At 43.0% G+C, this 17703-nt stretch overlaps 1 protein-coding gene across 5 annotated transcripts in view; it reads left to right on the top strand.

The window, feature by feature from the left end:
• Positions 1 to 675: 675 nt before the first annotated feature.
• Positions 676 to 17703, top strand: part of CALD1 (caldesmon 1) — a 203861-nt gene continuing 186833 nt past the window's right edge. For 2 of the 5 annotated variants that reach the window (XM_076341925.1, XM_076341937.1), the window contains exon 1: positions 676 to 846. The gene's annotated coding sequence lies outside the window, so the exon portion shown is untranslated. The remainder of the gene's footprint in view (positions 847 to 17703) is intronic. The other 3 variants (XM_076341985.1, XM_076341994.1, XM_076341956.1) reach the window with 2 other exon arrangements.

Genomic DNA, 17703 nt, shown 5'->3' on the forward strand with positions numbered 1-17703 from the left:
ACTAGTCCAACTTGCTGAGGATCACTGTCAAAATTTTGAATCCCTTTAAAAGTTATTTTTCAGAACACGGATATTCTGTATATAACTTCTGTTGTACAATTTGAAATGGAAACGGGCTGCGAAGCCTGCCAACTCATCTTTCATGTGCCTTTCCCACTGGTGTCTCTCTCTTTCTGCAGAATCAAGCTTGCACAGCAGAGCGTTTCTGTGTTCCCTTTTACATGTGGTCCTCGTTAAAAAAATACAATGAAGTTTAGCTGTGGTGAAATTATTTATTTGATTTTTTTTAACTGGTGCAAAAAGTAAATATGTTTACTGTGTCCCTTTCCATTCAGTGTATTTCCTTTTTTAAGCTCCATTTGTGTTCAACAAGACAGCCTCTTTCTCCAAGATTAACATTTCTTATGATTGTTCCTGACAGAGGATTTACTTTCAGAGGCCCTGCTAAGGATAACCAAAAAAGGGCATGTAGCAAGACAGTTTTGGCAGCTTGCACGAATTTTCGGAGCTTTTTAGGTCTTGGTTTTCTGATGAGTGGCTTCCTGAGCATGCCTAGGGAATGACCGGCATCTCTGCAGGCAGGCTGAACCCACCTTGGCTTGTGCGTAGTCATTGGCTGCCTATTAGAATAAATTGAGGACAATGCATACCGCTGCCTGCCAATTGTAAACATAAGGGATATGTATTCACTTAGCATTGACTTTTGGGAGGGGCCAAGGAAAAGCTGTAGTTTTATTGAATAGGGCTGTGTGTGAGGCTGCTGGTGTGCCTTTCTTGCTGTGCTCCTGCCCAAGCAGCCAGTTATTCATTTCCTTCCTACTAGTTGAAAACTTTTCAGCCACAGAGGTAAGGGCTTAAGATATGTATTTGTTTGGGAGTGAGCTGGTCTGACTGCGTTTGCGTTATGGCTAGAGATTAAGCAGCATGCGAAACCTAATGAGCCGTGGAAATAGTGTGAAAGTGTCGGATACTATTCCCCCCCCCCCCCCCCATGTCCCCCCTCTTTTCAGATGTTTGCAGTGAACTAAGGGAGATATCTGCGCTGGGTGGGTGGAGGGGGTGCATGCTCGCCCACCCCAGCAGACACTAATGTGGAGGTGTGGGGGCAAGGCTCTAGGTGCAGGGCAGGATCTGTGCCGGTCCCACTCCGTGTGAGATCCTGCAGTGGGCTTGTTAGTGGAGAAAATAACTTGTCTGTCCTTTCTTTCTTTCTTTTCTTTTTTTTTTTTTTTTAAAAAAAAAAAGGAATTGCAATGAAAAAGTTGTTAGCGTGGTAATGGCTGGTGAATTGCTTTTAATTTTGCAACCTAATACCTGGGCTTTCAGGGCAGCCTGACTGTAAAAGCAGTCTCTCGGCGTAACTGATACAGATACAGTAAAGCTCTGGTTAATGTAACTGATCTGATACTTGCTGAAGCAGATGTCTGTCATGGCAGCCTTTCATAGAAGTATTGTTGACAATAGATGGCATCCGTTTTTGTCTTCAGCCTTCAACATGCGCAGCAGCGTATTGCCAGAATGCTTCTTGCGAAGTTGTTTTTCCTGTTAAAAGGGGGAGAAAAAATGCATTTGGGTGGGACCGGAGCTCTTAAAAGTCTGGGTCTGTGTTTGTGTCAGTCAGAACGCTGCTGGGGAGAGCCAGCGAGCAGGCTCTCCTTCCCAGTTCCTTTGACATGCTCGGACAGTTTGAAAGCGTTGTGCAAGGCTGGCTGCTGATAGCACGATATTCTGCATAGCAGGGGATTTCTCAGAGAAAGAGCTGGGAAAATGAAGGGAGGGATGCAGTTAGCTGCAGATGGATACTTGGGAGCAGCAGACATTGACCAAACTAGTAATCTCTGGCCAGACCTGCAGCGATAGAATTGATTTTTCTCATATATCATATATTGTTTGGAAGAATGGGCAAGATGACTGTTTTAAAATGACTTTTTGTGGAGTATTTGTTTTCAGAGGAGTATTTATTTTCAGAGCATGCAGGTTTTATGCAATTTTGCCTAGCTGAGAAGGCTTCTCTTGCTAAAAGGCATACAGGAGAATAATTTGTGAAAATAACACGTTCCCTCCTTGGCAGCAGCTCAAAGAAAATAAGGAGGCAGAGTGTTTCTTTTGAGAACAGTGTATTTATTATAATTTGTCTATTTTAGGTACCATACTGTGAACGGTGGTGCTTGTATAGTTTGCCATCAAAGAACCCTGGGACCCTGCATCCATTCTTTCTCTGTCTCATTAAATGTAGTAGTAGGTTCTGTGTGAGCGTATGCATCTGCAAACAAGTTTCATACCTCTTTCTCCTGCCATGGAGAGACAGGATGGGGTCCTAAAACTACATATGCCAAAAACCAATGAAATGGACTGTTTTAACATAAATTACAGATGGAGTGATGCTTCAAGGAAGTAAGTGGTTCATTTGCTTAATTAAATAGCCTTTAAGGTAAAGTGGGTCTGAACTATTCTCAACATATTTGAAGAAAGTACAGGTCTGCCTTTCTTTGGGAGGCTTTCTGATAGGCAGGTATCTCAGTCAATAACACCTGCACACGTTAATGTAATATCCAAATCATGATGGCAGAGGAGAAACACTGGATAAGATGCTTGTGAACAAGAGACTAAGTTGAAATAACTTAGCTCCTGAAAACTCCTCTTTGTTGCACCATGCAATGACAAAAGGATCAATTCCACAGCCTTCATTCACAGGATTAGCCCTGGTGAAACCAATAACGTCATTAACAGATGCAGGATCTGATGCGAGGGGAGTCCTGTGTACTCTGACTATGCTTTGACAGTGAGTGATGTAAGCATGTATTAAGAGAATAAGGGATTTTCCACAATTGCTACTTCATACGCTCACAGCATTATGCTGACACGGAGCAGCCTGAGAAAGGGGTAACTTCCCTTGTGCTTTTATTTCTTGTCCAACACTGATACACAGTGCAATAGTGACACTGAAAACTAGGTGACTTGAAAGGAAAGGGGTGCTGTAAGTTCCTCTGGCTGACGGAGGGAAAATTAAAGTGCATTAAGATGGGAAGATGGGAAGATTTCTTATTCCTCAAAGTCTCATTCATGGGGCCACACATGGCATGGAGGCATGCTGGTCAGCATCCGTCCGGACCCCCACGGGGTTAGGGCGCAGTGCTACTGATTCCAGGTGGTGACACTAGAAAGGTAGAACTTTTTTTTGCTGGCTGCGTGCTGGGACATAGGCATTCTGTCATATGAAGAGAAAGATGACAGGGAAGGTCTATTAAGAAGTCCTCCTTGTTTCACCCTTCCCTGCGTGCAGCTGGAGTGGCCCTGCCTACGGAGGTGATCTTTCCATTGCACAAAAGTGAGAGCCTGCAGGTCTTCCTTCCTGCAGGACAAATAGCATTTGAATGCCCTGGGACTGTTTAAAATAAAAAGACTTCTCAGTTGCTTACATAAGACCTATTCTGTTGGCTGCCCAAGTTACAATTTGTATTAAAGATCAGTGGAGTTGTTAACCCCTCTCTGCCAAGGGTACAAGCTGGTACATTTGATTGCTGCCTGTGAACAAAGAGGGACAGGAAATCATATATGCATAAGAAAGAGGGCCAAGGGAGCAGCATTAGCTGTCCATCTGCAGTGCTTGTCTGGACTCTTCTGGGTATCAGACAAAGCACCAAAAAAGGTAACAGGGCAGAATGGGAAGTGCAATTCTGTGAACCTTTCGCTGCCTTTGAGAGTAGCTTTATGGGGAGTTTGCAGGATTGGGCTCCAGGTGTACAAAGCCTGAGGCAGACAGGCCTGTGACTGCGAAGAGTGGGAGTCTATCTTCAAAGCAAGTTTTCATTCTTTAAAAATTGTCTCTTCTTAGTAACTACCCCCTGGCAGCTTGTAACAAGAAAGCTGCTTCCTTACTAGAGCTCTCACCTTCAGAAATGTGCATGTGCAGAGGCCGGTTTGCTGGTTTTGTTCATAGCTCCTGGGTGGTTTAAAGCCCCATGAGCTGGTGAGAATGGGTTTGGGGGGCATCTGTACTGGAAACAAGGTACCTACCTACATGCTGGCACTTACCCCTTCGGTGCTGGTGTTTGCTGGGAAGCTGTAGCTGTTGCATGCCTCCAAATGGTTTGTCAAGGATTTGGCTAAGGCTGAAATTTGACTCAAAGGCATTTGAAGATCAGATTAGATCTGACCTTTCTGGATGAAACACTGAGGTCATAGGATAGTTGAACTATATAACAGTTTCTTTTTGCCTTTCCTGATGCTTTTGTACAGTTCAGCTAGCCCAGCGGGGAAGGACACTCAGTACATTGTAATTTGGGATCCCTCCCACCCCCAGGGGAGCTTGCTCCTACTTTTCTTGAAATGGATTTGATTAACCAAAAAGGTTAGGGCACGTAACACTATTACTTAGTTGCTAGCCCTGGTATGTTAGCTGTATGGTTTACCTCCTGCGTAAGAAAGTGCTTCTTTTCATGTGTTTTTTCTTTGGAACTGTGTTTAGTGCTGATAAATGGTGCAGGGCTGGCAGCCTGGCTGCCAAGCAGATACCAGCATTAGCAGCGTGGTCCCTACCGTGTCCCTCTCCCTGAGCATCACTAGCTGGCCCCGTGGGGAATGGAGTCTTCTGGACTTTCTCACTTGCAAACCTCCTGGCTTCTGCTTCTGTCTTGCAGCAACTGCTGTGCATCCAGCTACAGCAGTGCCCAGGCTTGCTGGGCTCCCCAGCGGTGAGGCGGGTGGGCTCTGAGCTGCGGCACCCACCTCCTCCACCTGTGGTCAGGAACCACTACTTCTAACTGATGTCTCTTTCCCCCTCCCTGCCCCTTGCATCTGCCACTTCAGAGGGGAAAACCTGTCCATGAAGCATAGGGCACCTCCTGATGAGAAGATCCTGCCTATAGCAGTGTTTATGGGACTTTGGGTTGAAGCCAGGAAGAAGTGCTTGCGGGGACTGTCCTGCTGGCTTGCAGCAGGGGCAGGACTAAATAACTGAGGAAGCAGGGGGAAGAGAGAAAGGAAAAAGGGGGCCATATCTGAAGCCACTGGAGTAATTTCTCCTTCAAATTTTTTCCTGTGGCCATAAATACCTGGTGAGTCACTTAATGACTGTGTGTCTGTTTCTGTATCTTCAAGTAAAGGATAACCTGTGCCTTTTTGTATTTAGCCCATGGGGCTGTTGGGGCTTAATTCATTAGTGTTTATAGAGAATTTGTAATACCAAAATGCCAAGTTTAAGCACTGGCTAAAATCTTATTTTTGACTAATTTCCCAGCAAGAACATACACTTTTTTGTTTGTTCACACAGATTTGTATTCTACTAGAAAGTAACTTTTTCTAGACTGTGGATATAAAACCGCTGAAGCCCAGCGAATGAGGTGGAAGATGGGCCAGGCTCCGTAGCGACACTAAGGTGACATGTCTGGAGGGAATTTCTTGGGTGCTTGTAGATTTAACTGCGCTTGCTGCATCTGAGACAGAGCCTTCTTGTGAAGTTGTCGTGCATGTACCAAAAACATGGGATGACAGCTTTTATTTACAGTCCTGCCATAGTGTCATAAGCTTGGTAGAGAAACTGCTAAGCAAGCTGCTGAACCTTCTCTGCCTGTCCAGTTTCATGTTGATGAGAGCATTTGAAATTGTAACTCCTGGGGCTAGGCCAGGCTGCAGTGGGGAAAATATTAGGGAAAGATTTCAGGCAATGGAAACATTACATGTTTCCACACCCTCTTGTGTACAGAATACAAATAAAGAGCATTTCCCTTGAGACTTGCTGTGGAGGGTGTGAAGCAAAGTGGAACCCACCCGTTTGCACATTTTCTGGTTTATGTCCTTAAATGGCAAAAAAAATCTTTGGAATTTAGCTCATAGAAGGGTTATAAATAGATTTGTGGAGATAAAGTTTTGCTGTAAATGTTCTGGTATTGGATCTATTCAGAAGAGTAACTCTGTAGGCCAATAAATATGAAAAGGGGGGATTGCTAAATGCAGGAAGACTATTTCATTGCACATAGATGTGCGTGTACGTGTGTGCGTGTGCACGCACACCCCTCTCCACCTGCACTGACCCTCCCATTCTTCCCTCAAGTATGTGGAGACCTAAGGGGCATGGAAATCGCTCTGTGCACTTTTAAAAGTTAAATAACTTGGGGTGAGGGACAACTAGCATTCATGATTCATCAAATTGCTAAGGGAGCCTGAATTTATGACAGCTCTGTAAGCAAAGGTCCCGAGATTTGTTGGCAGCTTGTTTTATGTCCTTCTCTGAAGCAGCTGGCTCCAGCTAGGGAGAAGCTGTGTGGGGCTGGATGAACCCTTGCTGAGTGAGCACAGGAGCAGTGGTTCCTGTGCTCCTTCAGAAGTCAAGGTTCTGTCCTGCAGATTTGTGCCAGTTGGATTCCAGTCATCTTCAAAGAGAGCTCTGCCCAAGTGCAGAAGTCTGTGATCAGGCCCTTGTTAGTTTCTTATTTGCAAGGCTTTGATGTTCCTGTTGTCTTTCTGTGACTGCCACAGGGCATGTTACTACCCTTTTCCCACTTCATTCTTTTCTTTGACAGTGAGCTCCCTAATGGTGAAATGGTCCCTCCTCCCTTTCCCAATTTTTTTTGAGCCACTGTTCACCCCGGTAAAATCTCTTTCTCTTATCCCAGTAGCAAAGGCAGGACCTTTTTTAATTCCTCACCTTTTCAGAGGACCTAGCAGTGCTTGTTTGATAGCCCAGATCATCACCTTCTAATATCAGCAGTTGTTCCGAGGACAATTCTGCTCAGTTTTCTGGGATCAGCTGCAGATGGGGCAAAGGCTAAAGACCTTCTGTCTGCATCTTCCTAATGACCTAGTGATAACCTGCTTTCTCTCAGCAATTTCAAAAGCCATTGGGCCGGGGGAGAATCTGGCTTTGCTTCGGCCAAGTTAAAGCTCATGGGTTTGGAAAAGGAATTCCTAGAGCTTGGCTGCAACGTGTAGAAATGGGAGCGGGTTGGGATAGCTCTGAGATCCGGGGAAGAGTTCTGTCAGCTCTTTTACCTGCATAGCTTAACCTGCTGGTGCTGCAGGATGCCTCTGGTCAGCATCCTTCATGGGAGGCTTTGGAGCTCTACACCCCTGGGTCCCCAGAGAGGAGAGAGTTTGCTTCGTTTTATGGCTTTGGGAACAGCTTAGCTTCATACACAGAGCCACACCCCTGCTATGAAAATGAGAGGTTTCATTCAGATGTCTGATAAGCCACAGCTGTTGTTTTGCCACTTCAAACAAAACTTGGATTATAAAGACTGAAGTGCAGCATTTTAATTGCTGTAAATATGAATAAGAGTGTTTAGGCAATCCAGATGATACTGAGCCAAGCATTTCTGCGGCTAATGTATATTACACTGACAAAAGCAGGCCAGCTGAGAATTTCCCTACTGCTATCCCCAGTAAGTTTAAAACATCAGTTGTCTGTTTTCTGCTGCACTAGTGAAAATGAGGGAGAAGGTTTAACCTGGGCATCAGTTGGCCTGAATCTGATCTTGCTTTCAGCAGCTGTACAGTGATGTAAACTGTATTGTTAGTTTAAAAAAAAAATATATTTGGTCTGATCTCGGTTATCTTAGTGCAAATCTGTTTGATTTCCTTGAGTTACTCAGAATTCACAGTGGGCTGCTTGCTATCAGAAGCTGGCCCTTTTTGTTTGGCTTTCTACACATCCCCTAAAGGGCGACGGCAGCAGGAAATTGGGTCAAAATCCCAGTAACGAGCATTCACTGAGAAATGATATTTCATACAAGAGAGGGCACTGTAAACCCAGAAAGCCAGTAAAATTCCACTGCTCGTTTGCTCCCTGGTGATTAAAAGGCCCTGCCATATATGGGAAAGGTCTGAGCTTCATTCACTTCAACCACAATAGTAAATGGCTTATTCACTGGACACAGTATGCAATCAAGGAGCAATGCCTTATGACAATATAAAGGAAAAGCAGCAACTTTTGCTTGCAGTTTGTTTGCAGTTTTCTCTGCTGTGTGTTATTAAAAGCTCTGTAACTATTTCTTTTGTTCTTTTATTTAGATCCCTGTAAACTGCAGTCAGTTTGATTTGCCACTTAACCCTCCCCCATAAAACCAGACACACCAGCCTATTTCCTCTCCTTCCCCCTATACAACCCAAACAAGAAAAGGACGTTTCCCCTACCAGTATATATAAATGTAGCTCTGTCTTCAGTGCATCTATCGTGTATTTATAGACCTAAAGGCTGGGATTAGTAGACAAAATCTTATTCTCAGCAGGTATAAAGCACTAATTTTAACAAAAGCAATGATTAAATGCCAGTATTTCAGAGACAGTGACGGGACCACAGGAGTGAAGCAAATAGGAAATGTGTGTGTATGAATAGGGATGAGTTGTGGGGGAGGAAGGGAGCAATGTGCTTTGGATGGGAGTTGCAGAAGGGGTCCCCAGTGCTCCACACACTCTTCAGGGATTTTCCTTCCAGCACATAAGTTTCTGCAGTGAAACCCTACACAGACGACATTAAGATGCGAAGTCATTGGAGCACAGTTGTGTTTACATTCTTGCTTTTCAGTTTATTTTGTTTAGGGATCAGTACTCTCTCTGCCATCAAAATCATGGCGATAAAGTAGTAGGTCTAGTTGCATTTTATTTCATAAGGAGAAAGACAGTTAAGAGACTGCAGCAATGGAGCTACATAGGGTTCTCTCCTTGCTGGAGATTTTCTGTAGTTTTTATTGTTTGTTTGTGTTACATTGAGTACCTTAAACATACGATGTTTGTGTCATATTGATAGATTTAGAGATTATGTCTGGGATCCTACCCCTATGTAATTTTGATGAAAACTCACATCTTTGGCCAGAAGGGCTGATTGATCAGTCTGATCTCCCAGACTACATGCCTCACTGCACACCATCCAGTTACTCGTGTTTTGAGGCCACTTAAGCTGACACGGTTAAAATGGATGTTGTAGTCAGCCACAGGACAGGTTGGCTGGATTTGAAGCTAGTCTTCTGCTCCTCCAACATGATGTTGTGCCTCCCAGGAAGGACCACAGCTCTGTGACAGAGGTGTGGTTCAGCTTCTATTTTCATATATACCTGGGTGCCTTTACAATTTTCAATGAGTGTAATGGGTAATATGAATTTTTGTCCATGTCAAGAAAGCAGAGTTTCTTGCAGGTGACCTGACAAGGGGTGATAACAGATTTGCCTGGCAGTTTAGGCTAGCTATTGACTGGCGGCCTTCAAGTGGTTTGGCTTCTCAGTACCAGAAAATTGCTTTTTGACACGTGGCACTGCTTCTGTTTCCAGTGTTAAGGAAAACTGACCTTTCTGTTTGGTAGTCCTTTACGTCTGATACCTCTCTTCAATGAGAAGAGGTGGGGTTTGGGTTTTTTAATTATTATTTTGCTAAAGGTGAAACTGGCTCCCTTGACTGCATCTGAAAGGTCAAGATCTTTTAAGTCAAAGAAAGGGAGGATGCAAATTAGGCCTGCTTTGAGATGTTGCTGATTTTCAGGTCTGGACAGCAGTACTTCTGAGGAGATGTCATTTGACCATTATCATGAACCCTAATGTGGACAAAAGAAGCACTGTCAGGTTGTGACAGCCGGATAATGCAATAGTAACACATGTGAATACTTCTGTTTTCCAGCTCTTGGAAGGATCAGGGGTAGCCAATTTGGAGACCGGAATAGATATCTAATCTCCTTCATATTTCTTCATTCAGGACTTGGACTGTGAGAAACCTTGTATTATATCAGCTTCTTAAATGGCATCTGGTGCCTCTGGAAAAAGTCCTTGAATAATGAGCACATTGAATGCAATAAGTATTATTGCATGGCTGAAAAACTTTTTATTTCTTCTAATTTTACCATCTTTGGTCTTCCTGAGCCCAAATGGAAGATGTGAGATGGACTGACTTTTTCTTTTTCCTCTTAAAAGAGGAAAGTGTAAATGATGCATGCGCTGGAGTAATTTTTCCCCCACTTTCCCCTCCTCTAAGTGATTTGTGGCCCAGCTTGGTGTTTGTGCAGTCTCGTTCTGGCTACCTGTAGAGAAGCTTTGCAGAAGTTCGTGGTGTTCAACTCTGCTGCTCTGCACTGTCCATGGCTGGGAGTTCCCCTTCCCTTTGTTTGTCGGGGACCTTCAGTAAAGGCTGTCAAAGTAATCATTTTACAAGATAAGTTTTTTGATTTGCGTTAATGTTTTTCAGAACAACACCCTTCCCTGTTGTGCTGCTTGTGAACTGCCTTAAAGCTTCAGTCCATTGTCTAACAAAGGACTTCCATGGTCAGTAAAGATGTTTATTGCTTCACCTGTCAAACCAAAAAGTTAGTGTGTCATTCTTGGGCCATCTGCTCTAACAACCCAATTGTTTTTCCAAAATAGGCAGCATTTTTTTTCTTGTTCACTACCTTCTGTAATAGATGTGAGCTCCTTTCTTGGAGTCAATATATAGCAAACTTAATATTGACAAGACGGGAGGGAGTAATGGTGTGTTTGCCTTTGTATCAGAGTATCTGATAAGGATCAGTTCATCTTCGTAAAAAATGAAAGGAATTTACTATATGTGTAGGAAATATGTTTTGTTATAAAAACAGATTGAAGTGATGACAGACTATGAATCTGACTTATATGACAAAATACAGTTATACAGTTCTGAAAGCCTGGAGACTGGTGTGATGAACTGGTAAAAACATTATAATCTGAGTACGTTATTTCTGCCTCTCCTGTGACCCTTCAAGGCAATGGAAAGGCACTGATGGAAAGGCTGTTGGCATTAGCAGGCATAGAACCGGTTTCATCGATCTTGGTTCAGTGCTTACAGGTCACTGAAGCTGAATTTAAATATTTACATTCAAGGCTTTTTCCTGATTTAGAATTAAATACCAGAAGCTATAGGCATAAAAAAAAAAAACAAACCACCCACAAAACCAAACCAAAAAAACCCACACAAAACCAAACATAAAACTAAAAATGAAAACCTGGGAAAGACATATTAGGTCATCTTGTCACTTTCCTCTAGGCAGTGCAGGATGATTCCCTAAAGTATATTCACACGTGTTTTGTCCATAAACACCTCTGTTTATTAACAAAATACAATAAGCTGTAGTTTTTCAGTGAGGATTGGGATAGTTTGCTGCACTTTCTAGTTTTTAGCAAGGGGAAATAGCTATCATTCTAAAATGTGTTTCTTGGCCCAGGGATATTGCTCATGTGAATTCAAGCAAAAAAACCCTAATGAATGGAAACTTGTAGAAGAGTTAACAGCAGCTGGTTTTATTATGGACCATGGCTCTGACATGATCTCACGCGAGTTTTTAATATAAGTGTTACCTCACTGACTTCAATGGGACTGCTTTTCATTTGCAAGGGAGTAAATGAGGCCAAAATCAGACAGAGACCGAGGGAGACTCTCTGGGAGAGGGTTTTAGTTTGGGGAATGTGGTTTACATACATATAAAATATATGGGCATATCGGCACATTGCAGTAAACGTGTCAGGCCACCTGGGAGAAAGGGGCCAAATTCTGCTTTGAATAACACCTGTGTAAATCCAAAATTAACCGTAGGGGTAACGTTCCAGGGAGGGCCAAAGAAGTATCTAATTTTTCTGAGTGCTGGGCTGAGTTTCTTTCTCATTGAATTTCTGATGTTTCCTTGCTGAGATGGTTAGGAAATATGGCAGAATAAGACTGTTCTGCAGGGAGCTTCAGGTTTTTTGCTGCTTAACTTCAACAATATCAAATTAAAAGAGAAGTTGTGTTGACTATTATGACGCCAGCTCAGACAAAAGCACCACGTATGCAGTCATTCTGCCTTGAAACTACCAAAGGAAGCAGTGAAATAAGAACTATTTCTTGAGTCAAACCTCTCTTTAGAATTGTGCAACATTACATCCTCCTTCAAGCTCAGCCTTCAGCTTAGCTAAGTCTTGCAAAATTGTAGGAAGGCGGCTGTGCTCTGTTGAAAGTGTAGCTTTGGTTCAAAAAGGGAAAAGAGCTTTAAAACTTCTTGAAGTCCAGCGGAGGTGTTATTTAAAAGCAGGATACTTGGATGCTACAGCAACAGTCTGCAACTGAGATGGGCTTTGCTGTTGCTCTGGGTATGAGGAAACGCAGTTGAAGATGTGACAGGTATTGATTAAGAGTGAAGAAAGGCCAGAGAGAGAGGTTTTGTCATCTTGGTTTCTTGCTTCATGTGTGTTGGTGGTCCTGCTTGCTGCTCTCCTGTACAGCAGCACCTGAGGTACAGGCATATCTGAAACCAGTCTGCAGCCTCTTCAGTGTGAGCTTTGAAAAGTTGTGTTTTAGGGTTAGAGTTTAACAGAGCTCCCTTGATTTTAGCAGGACTTCCCACCAGTGTAAACACTGGTCTCAGATGCTTTTTGCTTTGCTCAGTCTTTGAAATGGTGATGTTTACAGGTGTGTGGCGTAAAGGTTCATTGTAATGTGGTTTGCGGTTTGTTTGTGGCCAAAATTGAGTGGGGGAAGGCAGTAAAGTATGGGGAATATTTTAAATGGCCCTATCCACCTGTTTAAAAGGGAGCTCTTATGGAGTGGGGTTACAAGTCTTTTCTCGGTCTGTTTTAGGGTTCTTACTGTTCACTATCTGAGCCAAAGCTAATTATATTGTCCACAGCAAAAGTGCACCAGAAGCTAGTGTCCCTGTGGTTCATACAACTGCTAATTATTCCCAGTGGTGATGCAGAAACTTGTTCTTACAGAATTGGTCTGAGATCACCAACTTGTTTCGCATAGGATGCTGTTCTGCCATCAGACAGAAATGACTTCTGCTAGCCACAATGGTTTGCCAGATTCACAGTGGTAAGCGTGAAGTAGAAGCCCTATTGCTCAGAGGATTTGTGATGAGATTTTTAGTCCTCTCTAGATCTTCCTCCTAAGCAAATTAAGTGCTGCTGAGAGAGTGAAACTCCAGTAGGAGAGCTCTCATTTGAATACAGCACAGCAAAGTTTTCTCCTGCTTGCTTCCAGTGTGCTTCTGTCCTAACCCCCCCCCATATTCCTATTTTAATACTGTCTTTAGCTGAACAGAGCTTGCCAAATTCAACCTGACCTGTATATGCTAAATAATATTGTGCATGTTATAGGTCCCTTCACTGAGACAAAAATGGCCGAGGTCCTGTGGAAAGTCAGTGAAAGAGGTAAGGGCGGAGACCAGGACTTCTGTCTCCTACAGCAAGATGCACAGGTCTAAACTATGCTGTCATCCCAGGGCATAATATTCATAGGCCTACTATTTACTTACCTTTTTTCACATAGCTCCTGGGACTACCATATTGACTGCAAAGGAAGAGATAAGTAAGCAGGGGAACTTTGGTCTGTGAAGAATGATTAAAATTTAAGAGCAGTTTAAACACATTCAGAGGTGTTGGGGGGGGGGGGGAAGCCCAAGATATTGAATACAAGGCTATCTGCTGAGCATTCTGTGTGAAGAGGACATAAATAGATGTCGTCTAGTGACTTGGATGTCATGAGACGTGATGCCTTTTAATATATGCTGAATTTCCCCTTTGCTATTTAGTTAAGTAGAAGGTTATTATGGAATGTTATGGTATTCTATCCAAAGTAACCTGGCCACCCTTGATCAGTTTTATTTTTGATCAGTAAAAGTACAGGGTAAGAGATGCTGAACCAGGTTTCTGCTGCTGGATACTTGCTGCTGCTGGGAATACTAAGATGGTTTACATCCATGGAGTTGTATTAGTACCACACTTATTGTATTGGACAGCTTTTAAGAAATTCTTTTCTTCATAATTTCCTGGAGGTATTCTCAGCAAATGGCAATAGACTCTGTAGGCAGTGCATCTGTCATGCTGGTTTCAGAAAGCAGAGGTGTCACAAAGTTCTCTGGCGCTAGAACCAGACTTCAGTGCAGGAATGAAAACTGTGGGATGGAGAGATAGCAGAAGCTCAGACAGATGGTGTTGCATCCATTTTTGCCATGTCTAAAAGTGTCGCATTAGTTGAAATAAGTGTGTCAGAAATTAACAATTGTGATTTTATGCTGAAACATGTCTATGACAGAGAAGGACAGGAGGCTACATGGACATAGCTGTGTTCCTCATATAGCTTTGGTGCTGCCTGCTGCACAAGGACCATAAAAGTATCTCTCTGAATTACCAGAAAGAAAAGCTTTACGTACCACATGTGACTTTGCATTTATACAGGTGCAACTGGCTTCAACTGAAGGGCTGTTTTGATGAGAGATGGAATGTCTCATTTATATCATTGATATACATTACATTTTGACATTTACATGAGTGGTAGAAAACAAACACACTCCACTTGTGTTGGCGTTCTTGTTGTGTGCATAAAAGACGACCTGTCCTCCTTACCCGTATGCATTTTCTGTAAGGACATAATGCCCCTATTCAGTATTCATAAAGATGGTAGTGGCTAACCAACTCAGCTGCTTGGTGAAGAGAGGCAGTTGCAGAATTCCACCCAGCTGAAATCACTGATGTTTGCAAATGGAAATTGTTTATACATTTTTTCTTCATTAAAAAGAAATGCAATTAGTGGTTTACAATGTTTATATGGATAGCATCAGCTGAATCTTGTTCCAGTCCATTGCATGCTATTTTAACATGACCTACAATATGCATTATGCAAAAATTCTGGCTGAGATGCCCAATGGTAAGTGCAAATTCCCAATGCAAATATGAAGCTCTGTCAAGCTGAATTAAGCTCCTTAGGTGGTACCAGGAAGGGTTTTGTTGGTTTGCTTATTTTTTTGCAAGGGATAGGGATGGAGGAGACTGAATAGAAGTAAGATGGTATGCTGCAACTCTGAAGGATTAGATCTTGAATTAGACTGTTGTATTGAATCTAAAGACTTAAGTCAAATCACTGCCCAACATTCACCTTTTCAATTCAGTGATCCCTAGAAACTCTTTTGGGGAGCCAGCTGTGCTCTCAGCAAATTTCTTCCTAACAAGACAAGGGTGTCAATTCAAAACTTTTGGGTGTGCCAGCAGTACTAAGAGAGCATCAAGTCTCACACATGCTGGTTTGTACGAAACTGAGTCACAATGCTATCCCAGATTGTTTCCTCTTTTACCCTACTGCTTTTATTCTTGTATTTTGCTTCACTTCAGCTTTATTGATCAGATACTACTTCTGGTTTAATAATATCACAACAATATAAAGCTTCTGGACAATTTAAGTTGCTTTTGGGCAATTATACTGTAGTGTTTTACTACTTATTGCATTTGAAACCTGAGCAATCTCAAGCCAGACTTACCTCTGTTGAAGCTTATTTCATTTCTAACCACATGTCATACTACAGAATACATCTCTGGAAGTGATGCAAAAAAAGCAATTGTTTCCCCTCTCCCTCGAGATTAAAACAAGCTATTGTGTTCACCAGAGTACTAAAGAAAGAGTTTACTAGAGAAAAATGCCTGTTCTGAAAATCCCCAGCACATTATTCAGAGACGATCCATACAGTGAAATACCTTATTAGAGGTGTTGCACATCAGAAGTGGTAGGTACTCTCCTATTTATACTCTGAGGCATGGTATTTCCAACAGCTTTTGGCAGCAATCATTCCAATTTTGGGGTGTCCCATGACACATGCACAATAAAATCTGAAGTACCCCAATACAGTGCTTTTAGGAACTTCTAATTGTCATAGTTTGGTTTGGGAGTTACTCTCCTAAAAGACCAGTTCTTTGGCTGTTGTGGGGGTTTTTGTCAATACCGGTTCAATTCTGTTTCAGCATTTCTTCTACTAATAGCTGATGCAGACTGCTCAAAGAAACACGTACCTGGCTTTGACTTTTACCCATCTGAATGTGGTCAGTGGCTTTACAGTTCCTAGTTTGTAGTTGTGTTCACCACTGGTGACTGAGGGGAACGGCACCTGAAATTTCATTTTGAATGCTGCTTTGCCATTAAGCAGTTTCATCATAGAATCATTAAGGTTGGAAAAGACCTCTAAGACCCATCGAGTCCAACCATCAACCCAACACCACCATGCCCACTAAACCATGTCCCTAAGTGCCGCATCTACACGTCTTTTAAATACTTCCAGGGATGGGGACTCAACCACTTCCCTGGGCAGCCTGTTCCAATGTTTAACCACTCTTTCAGGAAAGACATTTTTCCTCACATCCAATCTAAACCTCCCCTGGCACAACTTGAGGCCATTTCCTCTCGTCCTATCACTAGTTACTTGGGAGAAGAGACCGACACCCACCTCGCTACAACCTCCTTTCAGGTAGTTGTAGAGAGCGATGAGGTCTCCCCTCAGCCTCCTCTTCTCCAGGCTAAACAGTCCCAGTTCCCTCAGCCGCTCCTCATAAGACTTGTTCTCCAGACCCCTCACCAGCCTCGTTGCCCTTCTCTGGACACGCTCCAGCACCTCAACGTCCTTCTTGTAGTGAGGGGCCCAAAACTGAACACAGTATTCGAGGTGCGGCCTCACCAGTGCCGAGTTCAGGGGCACGATCACTTCCCTACTCCTGCTGGCCACACTATTTCTGATACAGGCCAGGATGCCATTGGCCTTCTTGGCCACCTGGGCACGCTGCCGGCTCATATTCAGCCGGCTGTCGACCAGCACCCCCAGGTCCTTCTCTGCTGGGCAGCTTTCCAGCCACACTTCCCCAAGGCTGTAGCATTGCATGGGGTTGTTGTGGCCGAAGGGCAGGACCCAGCACTCGGCCTTGTTGAACCTCATACAGTTGGCCTGGGCCCATTGATCCAACCTGTGCAGGTCCCTCTGCAGAGCCTTCCTACCCTTGAGCAGATCAACACTCCTGCCCAACTTGGTGTCATCTGCGACTATTGTCAGTCACTGCTCTATTGTCAGAAGTACCGGGTTCTGTTAGGATCCTCAGGTGTTGACTCAGAGTAATGTCATTGCTTGTGCATAAAATTGTGTGGATTGAAAAATCTTCATTTAAAGGAGACCAAAGACTTAGACATATAGGTAATTGCTATCTACTTATCATAGCTTTGTTAATGTGGTGAGCAAAGAGAGAAAGGAATATAAGGTACTTTGAGCTAGCAGATAAGAAATATAGATGCTGTAGTACATGCTAGTTACAGTATTTCATTTTTTAAAATGTGTGTATGGTTAGCAGCTTTAAGCACTGGATGCTGTCTTTGGTTTTAACAGTGCTGAACTTTATCTGCAAAATTGAAACCTCCGATTTTCTAGTACATCAGTAAGTGAAACCTAAGCACATGTAATCTGTAAAAATAAATGTAATTACTTTAGCAAATGTATTACAGCTGGCCAGGTTTATTGTTAAGATACCTGTTTCTTATAGCTGACTAGTGTCAGAAGACAGAGGTGATGGCTTGAGCTGTGCTATGCAGACAGAGTGGAGGAGAAAAATTATTGCCTTGCATTCTTCTGCGTGTACATTAAAGTGAATTAAACTGAGTTGCAGTTCTGACCTTTGACATTTCTTCCCACTGTTTTCTTCTGTTTAAAGCATCTTGGAGAGAGTAGCTTTTTTAATTTCAAAAGCCCTGGTAAAATTGTAGCTAAGTGGACTGCTTCAAAATTGAACACTTGATAAAATCTTCAAGAACACCTAAGGATCTGAAAGCTGTCACTGATCTCTTCCAAGGTGGTAGTGTGCTAGAGCAGGAGATGGGACTCTTGCACTCCATTTCTGGTGCTGCTTTGGTTTTGCTTTAGCAGACTTTTTGGCCTTGTCTTGTCTACTTATCTATAAAACACGTATTTCAGATTTCTGTAGTAGCACAGGGGTA

Source organism: Aptenodytes patagonicus, chromosome 1, assembly GCF_965638725.1.
Source record: "Aptenodytes patagonicus chromosome 1, bAptPat1.pri.cur, whole genome shotgun sequence".
Lineage (NCBI taxonomy): Eukaryota > Metazoa > Chordata > Aves > Sphenisciformes > Spheniscidae > Aptenodytes > Aptenodytes patagonicus.